Here is a 12,409-nt window from a genome sequence, read left to right on the forward strand (position 1 = left end):
ATTACAAGTGTAAGCCACTGTGACTGGCCTCAATTTAATAAATCAATACAGATATACATTCATATTATTTCACACAATGGAGGTAAAGAACAAAGGAAATAAGACAGAAACTATCTAAAGAAATTATCTCTGAGACATAAGATGGGAGAAGTGCATTAAATTTGGCTTTCATAATAACCTTTTGAATTTTTTTTACCATTCAATGTATTACTTTGATAAAAAAAAAAAGAAGAACACACAGAAAATGTCTCTGAGCCCACAGACACATTCATCAGCTAAAGGACTGCCGAGGACCTTAGCCCAAAGCTCTCTGCCCACTCTCTGGGTCTGAGTGATTGACGATGTCGGGAGTGTCACTGCTGGAAGGAATTCAGGATCAGAACCACTTTCATCTTGTGTCAGGAGTCTGAACTCCATGGCTGTCTGGTGTCTGCCAGGTGAAGTGCACAGCTAAATGTGTTCAGATTATTCCAGAATGGGTCATTATTGGAGTGGGGAAAACAAGTGCCCACACACAGTTGAAGCACACGCTGGGTTTTTACTGATTCCCAAAGTTATTCCCTTCCTTCCAAAATACAATAGTTTGATCCCTCTATAGTTTATAAGTGTGATGATTGGGTTTCATACTCATGTGTGAGATGTGCCTCCCTCAAACCCTCTCATGCCACCAGCACATAACCCATCGCATGTGAAGTAGAATAAGACAGGTTGCACAACATGGCAATTTGAAAGTTAGTCATCATCTCAATGCAAGCAGATGGGAGAGACTAAGGTGCCTTGCACTTGACCCTACTAGGAGATTTAATCTCATTGCAATGGAAGAAGATGGCTCTCATCTGAATTGTCTGCTTCTATACTTGATGGTACTCTGTGTGCTGAGAAACCTGTTTCTTGCCAAGTGCTCTGTGGCTCTAAGAGCTGGAGATTCTTTGATTTCAAAATTTCCTAAGTCCAGTGCTTCTGGTTGAGGTTGGCTGCTTTCCATAGCATCTAGGAACTACATTGCCATGGACAATCACCATTTATCCATCCAGCCATCCATCCAGCCACTTATCTAACAAATACTAACAGAATACAGAACATGGCGCTCATTCTAGGAGCTCAAAAAACTGCTGTAGACAAGGATGGACAAGATCCTTGCCCTTGTGTAGCTGACTTTCAGTTATTTAGAGCCTCTATAGATACATGTTTGAATGTCACGAAGTAATTTATCAGGGTTGCCTAGGTTAAAAACTGATTGAGGTAGAGAAGATATGGTGGCAAGAGAAGAACTCTTCGAGGAGGTGGCATTTTATCTGGGACAGAAGGTTGAGGATTCAGCTATGAGGAAAGTATGAGAGAGTATATTCCAGGTGATGGGGACCACAAGAACAAAGCCCTGGAATCAGAAGGAGCTTGATGTGTTTGAGAAACAAAATAAAGGCCACTGTGGCTGAATTTTAGTCACATGAGATGAGGTAGAGGAGGAGATTTGGGACAGGTCTTTTAGGACCAAACAGATCTTGGTAAGAAATTTGGATTTTATTCTCATTTGAATGAGAAGTCATCTCATTTGAATGAGAGGGTTTTAAGCAGGAAAGTGACTTAACAGAATGTGTATTTTAAAAAGATGATTCTGGATGCACTGTGGAGAATGGAAGACAGGAGGATATGGATGAAAACTGAGGACTGTTTTAGACTTTCAGGGCGAGGCAACAGTGGCCTGAATGCCTGTGGTGGTGATAGAGATGGAGAGATGTGGAATAATTTGAGATGCCATGACACTGTTTTTCCAATTATTTTTTTGCCAAATCTGCCATTACTGCACCTTTGGGATGGAAGTCACTCAGTGTGGTGCTTCCTTCAGTGAATCCCGTCTAGTATTCCCTGGGTCCACTCTGGAAGGAGTTATTGGTCTGCCATGCTTTTGGGAACCAGATAGCTTGCTTGGGGCTACAGCATAGCTGGAGGACACTTCCTCATTACCTACAAATTGTCCTCAGTACTTAGAAACTGTCACATCAGGCCAACCACCTGGATCTTTCCCAGCTCTAATCAGACCCTGCCCCCCTCCATCTCCTGGTTCTATTTTCACTACTTGACCACACTCTGGGGGAGTCCACCCCAGAGGCCTTACTGCCTAAGACAAGATAATTTCCCTTTTCCCAGTTCTAGAAAAATGTGTGGGATTGGTCCATAGTAGACTGACCTATTTAACATGCACACTCCAGAACCAGCCACAAGGGTCAGGGGAATGGCACAGCTGTTGTCTTGAGTCAGCTGTCAACTGCTCAAGCTGGTGTGTACAGGAAGGAGCTGGGCACCAGACCCACGTTGTCTGAGACCAACAGGAGGACGATTCTTCAAGGCAAATTGAGATGCTGGCAGCAGCAGAAGGGAGAATAGATGGCCGGAAGGCAATCACAATGAGATCTCTGAAGTATCTTTCAAGCTGTGGCTCCCAAGCTCTCTCTTCCAGGAACCATTCTATATCTAGTCTGCCTTGGAGAACCAGCTTCATCATACAGTGGACTTTCTTGTCATGGGGAAATGCAGACAAATCTTGTCAGTGACCAGGTCCGATCTTTCAGGGAAGTCTTGCAAGAGCCTAACCCATGGTCTACAGGTTTCTGTGCATGCACTGTGAACAAGCTCCCACTGGTAAAGACCGCACCCAGTGTTGCTGTTTCAAAAAGTTCCAGGAAGAATCTCAGCCCTGGAAAACAAAAATGGGTTTGACCCAGAGATGCCTGAGTTGGAGATGAACTTTGAAGAACTCCCCTTGTTAGCATACTGAAATCTCCACCCAGGGAGGAGCTCATGCACCGTTTTCTGTACATGTGAGGTATGTGGAACATGATCAGTGATGGGCTTTAATCCATCTCCACATTCAATGACTCAGCTCAATAAAAGCCAGGCTTTCACCTTTGTTCTGGGAGGCACTGCTTGGGAACTATCCCCGATGTCCTCCTTACTTGCTGCAAGGCATCAAATCCCCTTGTTACACCTGCCTTGGCTGTCGTCATTGGACGTCACCTGCCAAGCCATTGAACCCACCTGTCATGTGGGTAACAAAATGAGAAATAAACAATAGGTCTGATTGTCTGACTGATCATCTGAAGACATGGTATGAAGATATTTATTCAACACATAATTATAGGTGTATACCCTGGACCTGGAGCTGTGCAAAGTGTGTGAGACCCAAAGGTCCTTCACACCCACGTGACCTCAGAAAGAGCCCGTGCCTGCCTCATGGACAGAGCACAGCACAGGCACAGACGGGCGCTCAGTGGAAGTTGTGAGTAAATAAATGACAGCTTAGCACACACGTCGGTCTGAAAGAGGCAGTGAAGTTAAGTGATGGATAGAAAGCACCGCTCTCAGAGCCCTCACAAACGCTCTTCTCACAGTCATGCCTCCAATCAGTCACTGTAGGCTCCTTCTGCCTACAGAAATGAAGCCTGGTTTCTTCACCTGGGAACACACTCCAGACGGAGGTCCCTTGGCATCACTGCTATGAGGCCCCCTGCCCGGTGTAGCTCCCTGGTTTGTCCAAATCCTACTCACTTTTTAAGACTCAGCTGCAGGAAGCCTCATTCCCTGCACCAAGTTCCACTGTGTTGCCTCCTGCCTGTGCACTTCCACTACGTGCGCTCCTGCCTGGGCCTCCTGCCTTGTGTTCCTGCTGACACCCCCTGTCACTCTCCCTGCCACCTGCATTACGGAGGACCCAGTGCTCACCTGCCTCTCACTCAGGATCTCAAGCACTTGAGAGCAGAGGCTGGCCTCCTGCAGCCCTGGCCAAGACCCTCCCACCGAAGACACAGACGATGCTCTCACCAGGTCCCCACTGGGCTTGATTGCTTTATTTTACTCTTAGAAACAGTGTTTCCTTTAAAATGCCCAAATTGGGCCGGGCGTGGTGGCTCACGCCTGTAATCCCAGCACTTTGGCAGGCCAAGGAGGGCGGATCACGAGGTCAGGAGATCGAGACCATCCTGTCTAACATGGTGAAACCCCGTCTCTACTAAAAACACAAAAAATTAGCCGGGCGTGGTGGCGGGTGCCTGTAGTCCCAGCTACTCGGAAGGCTGAGGCAGGAGAAAGGCGTGAACCCGGGAGGTGGAGCTTGCAGTGAGCCGAGATGGTGCCACTGCACTCCACCTAGGCGAGAGTGTAAGACTCCGTCTCAATAAAAAAGCCCAAATTGTGTCAGTTGATGCAGTCTTTCAAATGCTATTATGCTGAATATTTGGTAGCAGCAAATACTCAGGCTCTAATTTTAAAAGACATCATTATCATGAATGCCTGTTCTTAGTCAGTATGGACTGGGGCAAATGGCTCTGCAGAGTTTTCTGGATTTTAGGGTTAAGCTCCTGGTCTGCTGGGGAGAGGATGGGGCCAAGGAGAGGGTGAAAAAGAGTCCAGCTATGCTCCAATGAGTCACTTCACTGTTATTTGGTTCATTTAGGTTTTATTGGGGAAATACTTATCATCAACAGCCAGAGAGACTTTTGGAAAAAACATTCAAGTGATTGATGAATTTTCAAAAAGAAAAAAAAAAAGAGTATGATGAAGAAAATGACACCAGGATGTGCATCCTTGCTGGCAGGAGGTCTAGGGTTTCAACTCACACACCAGATCTTACTGATTGAAAATGGCAAATATGCCAGGCACGGTGTCTCACGCCTGTAATCTCAGCCCTTTGGGAGGCTGAGGCAGGTGGATCACTTGAGGTCAGGAGTTTGAGACCAGCCTGGCCAACATGGTGAAACCCTGTCTCTACTAATAATAAAAAAATTAGCCAAGCATGTTGGCACCTGCCTGTAATCCCAGCTACTTGGGAGGCTGTGGCAGGAAAATCACCTGAACCTGGGAGGCAGAGGTTCCAGTGAGCAGAGATCGCACCACTGCACTCCAGCCTGGGCTACAGAGCTAGATTCTGTCTCAAAGAAACAAAACAAAACAACAACAACAACAAAAAAAAACAAAAGAAAGCAGCAAACAAATATTCCATGACTGACTAGTGATGTCTGCCATGGTTGTGGAATAGACAAATGAAGACAAAAAGAAATTCAACTACATCATTAAACAACAAAGAGTATTAATCCATCAAAAAAGCCTATGAGAAAAAAAAAACAGCCTTCACTAAATTCTTCTCTAAAACAAAGTATGTTTTATGTTGGAGAGTGGCACATGGTTTCTATTGAGGTTGCTCAGATGAAGAGAGAATTCTGAAGCTGCTGGTAGCCATCTTGTCACCAAGAGGCAAGAAGCTAGCTGAAAGTGAAGACAAATCAAGGAAATCAGAGCCAAGAGACAGAGAGAGACTAATTTCTAATGATGTCCTTTCCAAACCTGGACCTAGCTATCCTCTTGGTCAAAAAGATCTACCCTTGGTCTTTAGTTACATAAGCTTATTTTTTCTCTGTTTACTTAAACTAATATGAATTGGGTTTGCACTATTTGCTACCCAAAGAATCCTAATAGATTTATTAAAAGAGCCGAGAGGGGAATATCTTGTAGGAAGATCACTTAATTTCTTTTGAATTTGAGTGGTCTTATCTGTCAATGGAAAATAATGAACTTATCTGTATTTGTTTAATAGGATTGCATTAGAAACCAGCCAGGATAAAAGACGTCAGAGTTCTTAGAAAAATTTACATGAAATTTCAAAAATTAAATTCCAGCAGGATATATGAGTGTGTGTATGTATGAGTGTGATTTGTGTGTATTCTAAGGAAGAGGACTAGGTGATGTGTATTTCAGATGAGGTAGATAATCCACTACCTTCTGTTTTTGATTTAGGTTTTGGAAACCCTGATCCATAAAAACATGCTGCTGTGTATGTTATTCCTGCCACATCCACCAAAGCCAGGAAATTCTTTTCTTTGTGGAATCCACTTTTCCAATGGAATTTCCTATATGATTGAACACTTTGATTATATATGTATTTTTTTTTGATGGAGTCTTGCGCTGTTGCCCAGGCTGGAGTGCAGTGGTGTGATCTCAGCTCACTGCAACCTCTACCTCCTGGGTTCAAGCGATTCTCCCCACTAAGTCTCCAGAGTAGCAGGGATTACAGGCACCCACTACCATGCCTGGATACTTTTTGGATTTTTAATAGAGACAGGGTTCCACCATGTTGGCCAGGCTTGTCTCAAACTCTTGACCTCAGGTGATCCACCAGCCTTGGGCTCCCAAAGTGCTGGGATTTCAGGCTTGAGCCCCTGCACCTAGCCAGATTACATATGTATTTTTGATTATGTATTTTCTTACAGCATCCTGAAACTTTGAACTTAGTGATTTATTCATGTTGCCTGCAATGCCCCCTATTTAGCACTGCAATGCTCTGGCAGTGTTATGGGCTATCCCCCAAAAATTCATAACAGCATGTGACTGCATTGGGAGACAGGGTCTTTAAAGAGGTAAGCTGAAATGAGGTTACTAGGGTGGACCCTAATCCATTATAACTGGTCTTTATAGAAAGAGAAAATTTGGACACACAGGGAGAAAACCACAGGGAGGAGATGGCCATCTACAATTCCAGAAAAGCAGCCTCAGAAGAAACCAATCTGCCAACATCTTTATCTGCAACTCCCTGCCTCCAAAATGGTGAGAAAATTAATTTCTGCTTTTTAAGCCAACCAGACTGCAGGACTTTGTTATGGCAGCCCCAGAAAATTAATACAGACAGCAAACGGCCAGATGTCCCACTTGAAAAATGGATCCAGGAACAGAAAAGTAAATGTTGTGGGAATGACGTTTGATGGCAGGGTTTTACAGGATGCCTACAGGAATGACAACAGAAAACTTAAGATGGTGTGTTCCAAAATAAGCTCTGTAGAAAACCAGTGTGACTGCTACTTTAAAGAAAAATTGAGGAGTGTTTTACTTCCAATTATGTGGTCAATTTTAGAATAAGTGCAATGTGGTGCTGAGAAGAATGTATATTCTGTTGATTTAGGGTGGAAAGTTCTGTAGATGTCTATTAGGTCCACTTGATCCAGAGCTGAGTTCAAGTCCTGAATATCCTTGTTAATTTTGTGTCTCATTGATCTGTCTAATATTGACAGTGAGGTGTTAAAATCTCCCACTATTATTATGTGGGAGTCTAAGTCTCTTTGTAGATCTCTAAGAACTTGCTTTATGAATCTGGGTGTTCCTATATTGGGTGCATATATATTTAGCATAGTTAGCTCTTCTTGTTGCATTGATCCCTTTACCATTATGCAATGGTCTTCCTTGTCTCTTTTGATCCTTGTTGGTTTAAAGTCTCTTTTATCGGAGACTAGGAATGCAACTCCTGCTTTTTTTTGCTTTCCATTTGCTTGGTAAATATTCCTCCATCCCTTTATTTTGAGCCTATGTGTGTCTTTGCACATGAGATGGGTCTCCTGAATACAGCACACAGATGGGTCTTGACTCTTTATCCAATTTGCCTGTCTGTGTCTTTCAATTGGGGCATTTAGCCTATTTACATTTAAGGTTAATATTATTATGTGTGAATTTGATCCTATCATTATGATGCTAGCTGGTTATTTTGCCTGTTAGTTGATGCAGTTTCTTCATAGTGTCAATGTTCTTTACAATTTGGTATGTTTTTGCAGTGGCTGGTGCCAGTTGTTCCTTTCCATGTTTAGTGCTTCCTTCAGGAGCTCTTGTAAGACAGGCCTGGTGGTGACAAATCTCTCAACATTTGCTTGTCTGTGAAGGATTTTATTTCTCCTTTGCTTATGAAGCTTAGTTTGGCTGGATATGAAATTCTGGGTTGAAAATTCTTTTCTTTAAGAATGTTGAATATTGGCCCCCACTCTCTTCTGACTTGTAGGGTTTCTGCCAAGAGATTCACTGTTAGTCCGATAAGCTTCCCTTTGTAGGTAACTCGACCTTTCTCTCTGGCTGCCCTTAACATTTTTTCCTTCATTTCAACCTTGGTGAATCTGACGATTATGTGTCTTGGGGCTGCTCTTCTCAAGGAGTATCTTTGTGATGTTCTCTGTATTTCCTGAATTTGAATGTTGGCTTGTCTTGCTAGGTTGGGGAAGTTCTCCTGGATGATATCCTGAATAGTGTTTTCCAACTTGGTTCCATTCTCCCCGTCACTTTCAGGTACACCAATCAAATGTAGATTTGGTCTTTTCACATAGTCCCATATTCCTTGGGGACCTTGTTCGTTTCTTTTCATTCTTTTTTCTCTATTCTTGTCTTATCACTTTATTTCATTGAGTTGATGTTCAATCTCTGATGTCCTTTCTTCCGTTTGATTGATTTGGCTATTGATACTTGTGTATGCTTCATGAAGTTGTTGTGCTGTGTTTTTCAGCTCCTTCAGGTCATTTATGTTCTTCTCTAAGCTGGTTATTCTAGTTAGCAATTAGTCTAACCTTTTTTCAAGGTTCTTAGCTTCCTTGCATTGGGTTAGAACGTGCTCCTTCAGCTTGGACGAGTTTGTTATTACCCATCTTCTGAAGCCGACTTCTGTCAATTCATCAAACTCATTCTCCATCCAGTTTTGTTCCCTTGCCAGCGAGGAGTTGTGATCCTTTGGAGGAGAAGAGGCCTACTGGTTTTTGGAATTTTTAGCCTTTTTGTGCTGGTTTCTCCCCATCTTTGTGGATTTATCTACCTTTGGTCTCTGATGTTGGTGACCTTTGGATGAGGCCTATGAGTGGACGTCCTTTTTGTTGATGTCAATGCTATTCCTTTGTGCTTGTTAGTTTCCTTCTAACAGGCCCCTCTGCTGCAGGTCTGCTGGAGTTTGCTGGAGGTCTGCTGCAGACCTTATTTGCCTGGGTATCACCAGCAGAGGCTGAAGAACAGCAAAGTTTGGGAAAGTTTACACACTCTAATGCCCTGCTACCCAGCCTTTAAAAACTGATTTAAAGATTTTAGGAATCCTAGAGAAAAACAAACCAGTAGTATCTTATTACAAAGAGAGAAAAGTGAATAGTCCATGGCCTCAATAAACAGTCTTTAGCCTGCAGCTGAACTGGCATTCCATGGAGCACACTTTCTGACATGCATACTCAGTGGTTCCTTCAATGTGCAGAAAGTCAGCTGGAAGGGAAGTTGAGTTTCAATGAGAAGTGAAGCATGTCATGCTTGGGCAGCCAGCAGGACCCCATGAGTCTGCATGAAAATGCTGCCCAGAGCACAGTTTGCAATTGCAAATATATGGAACCAGCCCAAATGTCCATCAATCAACAAGTGGATAAAGGAAATGTGGTATGTGTGTGTGTGTGTGTGTGTGTGTGTGTATATATATATACACACACATATGTTACATAATACTTACACACACACACACATACACACACACACACCATGGAGTACTACTCAGCAATAAAAAGGAATGAAATAATAGCATTGGCAGCAATCTAGATGGAATTGGAGACTATTATTCTAAGTGAAGTAACTCAGGAATGGAAAAGCAAACATTGTATGTTCTCACTTACAAGTGGAAGCTAAGCTATGAGGACACAAAGGCATAAGAATGATACATCGGACTTTGGGGACCCAGGAGAAAGGGTGGGAGGGGGTGAGGGATAAAGGACTACACACTGGGTACAGTGTACGCTGCTTGGGTGATGGGTGAACCTAAATCTCACAAATCACCACTAAATAACTTATTCATGTAACCACACACCACTTGCTCTCTAAGAACCTATTGAAATAAAAAATAAATTAAAAAAGAGAAAAAGAATGCTTTTCAGAATGGAGAGGGCACATTTCAATAATTAGCACAGATGTTAACAGCAGCTCATATCTGCCACACAGACAGGAAATTGCAACTTCTGTGTACTGGAGCTTTGTTCATAGCTGTTGTCAGGGTTAACAAAGTACCTGCTTAATTATTGGTAGCTGGGAATACCTGGGGTTGTGCTCACGTGTTCATAGGCTTTGTATTCCTTAGAGCTCAGAGACGGCCATGCTCATGTGAGAAAGGGCATGGCGTGTTGGTAGAGGGGAGCAAAGAGGGAGGCTGGGGGAGCAGGTTGAGACCAGATGCTGCAAAGACAGGAATCACCCTCAAGAGGCCGGACTTGCTCTGGCAGGGAGTTGGGAGATGATGAAAGACACTGAGGTATAAGGGTGGCCTTTGGTTTTTAATCAAAAAGAAGCCCATGCCGGCATCTAACTAAGATCATAGCACCAAGGGAAGGAATGGGAAGCAGGGGAGCTAGAAAGCAGGTATAGTAGGAGAAAGTTCTGACCCAAAGGCTTTGGCCAGGTTTGGGGAATGTGGAGAAATTCAGGGATGAACAGGTTCTTTGTGGTTTGGTGGGACAGAGAGGAGGATGCATTGCCTGTCACTTGATCAGGGAGTCAAAGGAGAGCAGAGTTTGGACCAAGAGAGTTTCTACATTAAACGCCAAGTGCTTATGAATCAGAGTGAGAGTCCCCCTTGCTGAATCTGCCTCTTTTACCTTGGCTGTTCCACAACATAGATTCCATTGTGCAAATGATCATACGGACATTGTGTGATATTCTAAGCCAAAAAGTGACTCTGGCAGTTCCAGCCCGTGAGTATCTTTTGGCAAAGTTCCAGTGTGAGAAGGAGTTCCTGCATAGTGCTGTCTGTCTGACTCAGCTCTGCAGGAAAGGCTGGAACCACAGAGCTCATGAGGGTACACTGCTCACAGGCAGGGCTCACACATGCTCTGAACCCAGCTCCCACGCCTGAGCAGGTCACACCAATTTTGAGGCACTTCCCTGGCCCTAACATGTTTTAAAATTTGAATCATGCTTCAAGTGACTCTTTTGAGATTGGCAGTGATGGAAACAGTCTAAGGAAGGGAACTTAGTTTTAAAATAGTTTTAATTGTAGAGATGACAATTGACACAGATATGTCAGGAAAACATGTTGGAATGTCTCGACTGGCAGTGGTAAATCTGTGAGCTCAGTTCACATTCCAAGTGCTCTGGCTTCTGACTTCTGGCGTTTAGGAACCTGAGAAACATATGAATCTATGCACATGAAAAATCAGGCACTAAGAACTCAGCCTTGATTAGCCATAAGTGTGCTCTCTGTAGAAGGGGAAAATAACATTGTAAGGAATATGTTTAACCTATGTAAGAAAATACATGATTTTAACATGAAATATAAATTTTGGTGGCATTAATTGTAGTCTTTTTTATCAATTCATTGAAGTTGGCTCAGCAGGCTCTGTTTCTCCCACTCTTCTCTGACATCATATTTAATTGTTATGTGTAGTGTAAGGTCTGCAGAATGAAACAGTCCTCATTTTCAAATAGTGTCTAATGTGAACCTCAGTCATCCAGACTGGCCTCTGAGAAGATTGAAGAGTTTTCGAGGACAACGATGTCTTGAACAAGCCACAAGGAACACTCCAACTTTGTTTTTAGATGAATTTCCACGTTTTTCTTCTGCAAGGGTTTTGGAGAGGTAGCATGACAGACTTCTTTGTACAGAATGTTTTCAGAAGTTGTGTTAATGGAGAAATTTCTTTTGGGGCTTAAGTTTCTATTTACCTTTTGTGACATGGTTTTTAAAAAACAACAAAAAAACCTCATTATCTTCCTCTCCCACAATCGTTGCCGTAGAAAGGAGATAAGGCAGATCCCACGTGGACCGGTGGCTGGGTGTGCTGCCAGGATAGCTAAGGCGCCCCTTTTACAAACAGTCTTTAACATGCAGTCACACCCGCAATCTCGGTGCTGGGTGATAAGAAGGATTGTATTCATTACACCGTTGAATACAGAAACATATTTCTGAAATAATTTTTCTTGTCTAGAATTACACAGAATTCCGCTGAGTGGCACATTCAAAAGAATTTTTATTAGGAGGGTTCCAATGAACTGCTCAGCGGCAGAGGGACTTTATATTTAATTTGATTTCTCAGAACCAGGTATTGTGGAGAAAGGCATCAGATAACCACGGAGTGCTGGTTAAGGGAGGGAAGCCTCACTAAGCAGGGTTCATGCATTCAAGCCCCGCAGCCAACAAGCATTCGCTGAGACTCTCATTCGGGAGTGGGCACCAAGGCGCCTCGAAATCCCAGTGGGTTCATGAGGCTTCCTGCCTCTTGTCTCCTTGCATTTGGTTACAGAGGTGGCACAGTATTTGTTATTGAGGCTGGATGAAAATCAACTGTGGCCAGACCTTCACAACCCACGTATGGGCACAGGACTTGGGTGTAGAGGGAATCCAAGTGAAAATTTTGTAGTAAAAATTTTGCCACTGTGGAGAATTCCCCTTTTCTCATTTTGCTTTGGCATAAACAAAGATCTTAAAAAACAGTTTAACAGCACGTTGGGAGGCCGAGGCGGGCAGATCTCTTGAAGTCGGGAGTTCGAGACCAGCCTGGTCAACATGATGAAACCCTCTCTCTACCAAAAATACCAAAGTTAGCTTGGGGTGGTGGCATGTACCTATAATCCCAGCTACTCAGGAGGCTGAAGCAGG

The 12,409-nt window shown here is 43.4% G+C and overlaps 1 non-coding gene across 1 annotated transcript; it reads left to right on the forward strand.

The window, feature by feature from the left end:
* Positions 1–586: 586 nt before the first annotated feature.
* LOC112206454 (small nucleolar RNA U13) lies at positions 587–689 on the forward strand. The gene has a single exon (XR_002940823.1). It is a non-coding gene; the product is annotated as a small nucleolar RNA U13 (small nucleolar RNA).
* Positions 690–12,409: the final 11,720 nt, after the last annotated feature.

The sequence above is a fragment of the Pan troglodytes genome, chromosome 20, assembly GCF_028858775.2.
Source record: "Pan troglodytes isolate AG18354 chromosome 20, NHGRI_mPanTro3-v2.0_pri, whole genome shotgun sequence".
In the NCBI taxonomy this organism is placed as follows: Eukaryota; Metazoa; Chordata; class Mammalia; order Primates; family Hominidae; genus Pan; species Pan troglodytes.